Genomic DNA, 6,893 nt, shown 5'->3' on the forward strand with positions numbered 1-6,893 from the left:
TTAATGGAAAATGGCATAATTTAGAACACCTACTATTTAAACCACATCAGATATTTAATAAAATTACTAGGGTTGTCAAAAGATAGAACCAAATGACCAAAACACAAGAGAAAATTCAGTCAATGGAAATAAATCCCTACATAATCTAAATATATAATCTACATAATAGGCACAGGTGAGCAAACACTGCCATCTGGACCCGTTGAGACTGCACTCCTGCTCCCTCATCCCGAAGCCTGGTTTCTCCCGCTGCCAGCCATTTTCTCAGCCCAGCAGTTATTGATGTGCTGGGATAGGAGGGCATTCACATACCATTGGGGAAATGAGGAAAAGTACAGCATGAAAATACCAACTGAAAAGGACTCACTGGAAGTCAAAATAGTCCACTAGTGGTAGCAATAAAAAAGAAAGTTGATGAACTCTTGCATGGGGAGGGACAGAGAACATACATTGAGAAGAGCTCTTTGCTTTCTCTCAATTCATGGAAGCTAATTCAATGAAACCAGGAGCAAACTGGTAGATTGATCGTGCATCTATTGCTGGGCAAAGCTTGGGTTGCCCACAGTTTAATTTCTCAGCAATTTCCTGAGAAGTTGTACATAAAAGTCTGTTGTTGAAATGAAGAAAGATGCTGGGAATGGGCTTTCTGATCCTGCTCTGTTGTCAGGTTGGTTTCACCACCCAGGGGCCCACCGTGCCTCTCCCCACTGCTGGGTTTCAACGCGCTTTTCCTTCTCTTGGCTGCTTGAGCAAACAGCCATCACTGTTTCCATTGTGAGCTCTTCTCTGTCTGGATCCAAGCCCAAGTTCAGAGAACATGTGCTTGCGACCAACATGTGGCAGCCTGGGTCCCCACTTGGAGTGACTCTCTACCTTTGCCTTTTTCCCATCAAGACAGTTCCTGCATCTGGAGACTGAAGAGTAGTACTGAGCACGCTTAGTTCTAAAAGCTGAGTACTCATCCTGCTAGCTCCCTGGGATGAGGGCCACAGAATTCACAAAATTCACACCCAAATCCAGAGCAGTCTCTTCATTGGAGGCAATCTTTCCCTTAGCCTGATATTTTCTAGTAAAACAATTTAGTTAAGGTAAATTCTTGACCTATGTCTTTATTCCATGTTAACTTCTTAAAGGAAAGAGTGAATTTTGTGGTTGGTAAGTGGGGTTGGAAGGATTCTAAGACAGTCCCAAAGATTCCCATCCCCTAGTGTTAATACTCTCCACAATCTCCCTTTTTCTTTTTTAAGGTATTTGTTTATTTATTTATTTATTTTTGGCTGTGTTGGGTCTTTGTTTCTGTGCGAGGGCTTTCTCTAGTTGCGGCGAGCGGGGGCCACTCTTCATCGCGGTGCGCGGGCCTCTCACTATCGTGGCCTCTCTTGTTGTGTAGCACAGGCTCCAGACGCACAGGCTCAGTAGTTGTGGCTCACGGGCCAATTGCTCCGCGGCATGTGGGATCCTCCCAGACCAGGGCTCGAAACCGTGTCCCCTGCATTGGCAGGCAGATTCTCAACCACTGCGCCACCGGGGAAGCCCCATAATCTCCCATTTTTGTAGGAAGAACCTATAGATATGGTAGAATGCACTCTCACGAAGATGTTGCATTCAATGGCAGAGGTGAAGGCATTTTGCAGATATAAGTAAAATCTTTCATCAGTTTGACATTGAATTAGCCAAAAGGAAAGTTATTCTGTGTAGGTCTGACCTTACCAGGTGAATCCTTAAAAGACTGTTTAGGCTCTTGTTCAGATCAGGGAGATGATCTATCTGGTCTTGAATAAGCAAGCTCCCATGTGTTCAACAGCAGCAAGAAAATGAGCTCTGTCCACAGTCACATGAACTGGGGAGAGGACCCTGAGCCTAGCTCCTTGCACCCAGGACCCACAAGAGACGTGCCTGGACTTCTGACCTACCTGTGAGGTAATACATGAGTGTTGGTTTAAGCTGATAAGTCTGTGGTGATGTTTATGCAGTGATAAAAAGTTAATATAGTAAGTTTGGAATAAGTTAGTGATAAAATATTGTAATATTTTATTATCTGGGAGCTGCCTGACCACAAGCTGCATGGGACGATTCTTTTATGGAAATCCTGTAATTTTTCTAGTTGTGGCCCTAACTAGGTTGGTTAATAAACCCAAATCGGGGATAAGTAGTAGCAAGTTCTCTTCACACATATATAAAATCATGCTCTTCACTCAACTTTACTAATAATAAAGGTAAAATTTGGGTATTAATCAATCTAAATCCTGATTCTTTCTCCCATTTGGTTCTGAATTAGTTTGGGGAAAAGAAATACACTTTCTTTGTTGGATGTTTACAAACCCTGAAATCTACAATATTTTCACTTGTCATACAATAATAATGCATTACCAACATTGCACATCATTACTGCTAACCAAGGCAATTGAAAGAGAAATGAAGCAACCAGAAAAATAAAGTGCATCATGGGGAAAACGGCATTTCTCTAAAAAATCTAAAGCAATTTCAATGCTATCATCTAAACAACCAACCCTGAGCTTCATTATTTTCTTCCTGATGTTAAATGGGTTGAAAATATAACTTTTCATTTTTAAATGCACAATTACAAAGATGGTCACAGTAGAAGAAAATCTTTATGAACACCATGTCCTTGAATGATGTCAGAGTTGTTGTTTGAAATGAATTTGCATAACTACCAGCCTTGAGTTTCCTAAACGTCTTTGGCAGAAATAGTGTACCAATTGTTTTCTCCAGAAGCAAGATGACAACGTTCTTAAATAAAATTGTCATTAAATTTCCTTTTGAATTCTGACTGCATGATTGAATAAATATTATCTGCTGAAACTGGCTGTGAAGATAAGTATTTCATGACAGTTAATATATTTCATATGCAAATGTTTTGGCCTCTCTCTATATTGGAAACATGGAAAAAAAACACTTGCTATCTATTTAATTTAGAATGTAATATCAAATCAGATGCATAGGTTCCTGAAATCAAATAGCTATTTTATTGTATCATTTTATTAAAATGACACATTTTGTACGGGGGACAATTCAGTGATGATATGCTGATTTCCGTATGTATGAAGTACTACCAGAAAGAAATACATTTCTTAAATATAAATTATTCAAGTAAAATGTGAAGTCTTTACAATATGTATATATGAACTTTTTACATATATATGTATGTATATATATATATGTTTCCAAATTTTCATCTGAATTTCTCCTCACAATTAAATTATCATATATTTTGCCATAAATATCCTTGGATTCCTTGTACCATTAGAGAAATATATACTGCTTCTTCTATTCATAAAACATCTCTGTTTAGATTATTCTGATTTGACCCTCACCTGATTTACTGTGTATATAATTTGCTTAATATCATAATTTATTCTTCAATTTAAAAAAATAAATATCACTTGTTTAAAGATCCATAGGACTTATTTTTCCACAGACTAGAAGTTTTAGGTCTAATAACCATTTTAAATTAAAAGTATGCTGGATGAGAAATACATTAGTATTTGTAATTTAGAAATATGTGAATTATTTCTCATTCCCTGAAAGCTGTTCCATATTTACTAATTCAAAAATACCATACATTCATGTTTTCTTAATATCAATTGCCTTCTTTCCTAGACAGAGAGGCATTGGGTTTTGATGTTATTTGTACAAGTAATGAATAGTCTTTGTAAAAATTCCCACTCTTCTTTAAATGTGTAATTTTGTTATTATCACATTTTATGGTCGGCCTACTTTGAGTCTTCCCCAAATTCCCCTTTTGTGTGAGTTGCTAGCCCCCTTCCTAATTAGTGCTGTGATTGTTGCTTTCTTAAAAGTGCACCAATATATCTTCTCTTGTAAAATACAATTGCTTTTTATATTTCTGGAACTAAAAACAGATGATTCTAAAAACACAGCAACACAGAAAAAAAATTTTTGAATTCTTAGAAACACTAAATCTCTGAAAGAAAGAATAAGTAGGAAAATAAAAGGCCAAGGATCCAGAGGTGGGGAAAGACTCAGAATTAAGAGATAGAAAGTGGAAGGAGGGGGTGAAAAAAATGAGGTGTTTGATGCAAGAGAACAGAATGATAACCTTGTGTCCTGTGATAGAAGATAAAGGTGAAAAAGGACCATAAATCTTTGTGAATGTTGAGAAGTATGAAAAAGAAGACATGAAAGTGACAGTGAACAAAATGACCCCATTGTATTTGGAAAGAAAAAAGCATTTTCTGCAAAATTGTAGACAAGAAAGTTAAATCACATGGAGACTGAACAAATATTTAATCTATTATCTCAAATTTGGTCTCAATTATGTTTATTCCTATGGAAAATAAACCAATGTTTTAATACTTATTTTTCTGTTCTGTAAAAAACCAAAAGGATAAGTTTTGTGATTTTCTAATAAATTACATACTTATTTCTGTATCACTCTATTATCAGATAGTCACAATAAATATTAAATGGAAAGTTGAGAAATTAGAAGGAGAAATTTGGGGACTGTAGTTTTAAGTTATATAAAACAGTCTAGCGTTTTACCCCAGTGTAGATTCCTGTATCAGTCAGGGTTCCCCAGAGAAACAGAACTAATAATTATCCAACGTGTGTGTGTGTTGTTGGGGAGGAATATATTTTCCTCCACCCTTCTAGGCTCTTCTGGCTGCTCTAAGAATTAGATTAACATGAGGCAGATTAACAGAAAATCAAACAATGGAGAGACCCGGGAAAACTAACTCACCACGATGGTTGAAATTCTCACTTTAAACACCGTCTTCAGCTGCGGGAGGTGGTCGGGACTTCTGAGGGGAGGAAGGCAATTCCTGGAAGATGGAGAAGCAAATGTTTGGTAAACAACTGTTTGCTGGGCCACATGGAGACAATGAGACACAGAGTGGACTTTGATCTCTAGGCCCTGTTCCCCCACCACTCCTAGCCCATGTTTTGCAGACATCTCCAGTGACTGTTTTATTCCAGGAACAGTACCATAAATCTAAAGGCAGGCAGTTAAGGGGGAGATAACAAGAAAGACCTCCGGAGTCATGTTTTTTTTAAAATAACCAGCCTAGATTAATCCTCTTGCCAAAGAGACACAACTAGGGGTGGCAAATTGTGCTGCCCTAAAGTCCCACGTTTGAAACTTCTCCAAGTCTCAGAGTTCAGAAGCTGAGTCGGCAGATTGGTTCCATCCCACTGAACCAGTCTCTTAGTCTTGACAGTAGTTGTTCCTGCCCGTCTGCAGGAAGTTCAGGCAAGACCCCATGGAGGTGTTTGTGGACGACCAAGCTCACACTGCTTGGGCTGCAGCAGTACTGCGTCAGACTTCTTGCAGAAGAACCGCAAGCTCTTTGATCTCGTGGACGTGCTGGAGTTTAACCAGGCGGTGATATTTGTGAAGTCGGTGCAATGCTGCATGGCCTTAGCCCAGCTCCTCGTGGAGCAGAACTTCCCAGCCATTGCCATCCACAGGGCCATGGCCCAGGAGGAGCAACTGTCACGTTATCAAGCAGTTCAAGGACTTCCAGTGGTGGATCCTGGTGGCCACCAATCTGTTTGGCTGAGGAATGGACATTGAGCGTGTCAACACTGTCTTCAATTATGACATGCCCGAGGATTCGGACAGCTACCTCCACCACGTGGCCCATGAGGGTCACTTTGGAACCAAAGACCTGGCAATTACTTTCGTGTCTGATGAGCATGATGCCAACATCCTCAATGATGTCCAGGACAGGTTTGAAATGAATGTGGCAGAGCTTCCAGAAGAAATAAACATCTCCACATACATTGAGCAGAGCCGGTAACCACGTGCCCTGATGTCCCGGAGCCGCCCTGCTTCCCACGTGTTGCTTCAAGTCCTCTACCTAGGTGATAGTGGGTCTTTCTTTTTACTGTTTAAAAGCTGTAGATTTGTGTAAGAATAAATTTTTATTATGGAAAAATTCAGTTCAGAAGGTGGTGATGGAGATATGCTCTCAAAGTAAGGCCTGTGTGGTGCTAGAAACCAGGTATTTATTATTTATTTATTTATATTATTTTTTTAATAGACCTTTATTGGAATATAATTGCTTCACAATACCGTGCCAGTTTCTGTTGCACAACAAAGCGAATCAACTATATGCATACACATGTCCCCATATCCCCTCCCTCTTGAGCCTCCCTCCCCTCCTCCCTATCCCACCCCACTAGCTCATCGCAAAGAACCGAGCAGATCTCCCTGTGCTATGTTGCTGCTTCCCACCAGCCAACTATTTTACATTTGGTAGGGTATGTACGTCGATGCTACTCTCACTTTGCCCCAGCTTCGCCCTCCCACCCCATGTCCTCAGGTCCATTCTCTATGTCTACCTCTTTATTCCTGCCCTGAAACTAGGTTCATCAGTACCTTTTTTTTTTTTTTTTTTTGGATTCCATATATATACTTTAGCATACGGTATTTATCTTTCTCTTTCTGACTTACTTCACTCTGTATGACAGACTCTAGCTCCATCCACCTCACTACAAATAACTCAATTTTGTTTCTTTTTATGGCTGAGTAATATTCCAATGTATATATGTGTCACATCTTCTTTATCCATTCATCTGTTGATAATAAGAGGCATCTCTATGGAGACTAAAGAAAAACAAAGGTTAATGATTGGAGCAATGTATAAACCAGTGTCTAAGCCCAGGAGGCAGCCAGATGAGAAGATTTCTAGATGTCAAGACTAAAGCATCTTCAGATCAAGTGAGGGCAGACAGCGACAATCTGACAGATTTTCCTGGTTTGTAGTTGAATGTCTCTGATGATGTCATCAGGTGTTCAGGTAAACTACTGAGTGACCACACAGCAACAGGCATGAAGATTGTATCTAGACATGAGCTATTGTGATGATCTCTCTTAAATTTGTATCAAGTTGTTCAGCTTCAGTTTG

At 39.4% G+C, this 6,893-nt stretch overlaps 1 pseudogene across 1 annotated transcript; it reads left to right on the forward strand.

The window, feature by feature from the left end:
- Nucleotides 1-4,727: 4,727 nt before the first annotated feature.
- LOC309661480 (ATP-dependent RNA helicase DDX39A pseudogene) lies at nt 4,728-5,921 on the forward strand (annotated as a pseudogene). Its single transcript has 2 exons — nt 4,728-4,826; nt 5,205-5,921. The product of its transcript is annotated as an ATP-dependent RNA helicase DDX39A pseudogene (transcript).
- Nucleotides 5,922-6,893: the final 972 nt, after the last annotated feature.

Source organism: Balaenoptera physalus, assembly GCF_965194825.1.
Source record: "Balaenoptera physalus genome assembly, chromosome: 5".
NCBI lineage: Eukaryota > Metazoa > Chordata > Mammalia > Artiodactyla > Balaenopteridae > Balaenoptera > Balaenoptera physalus.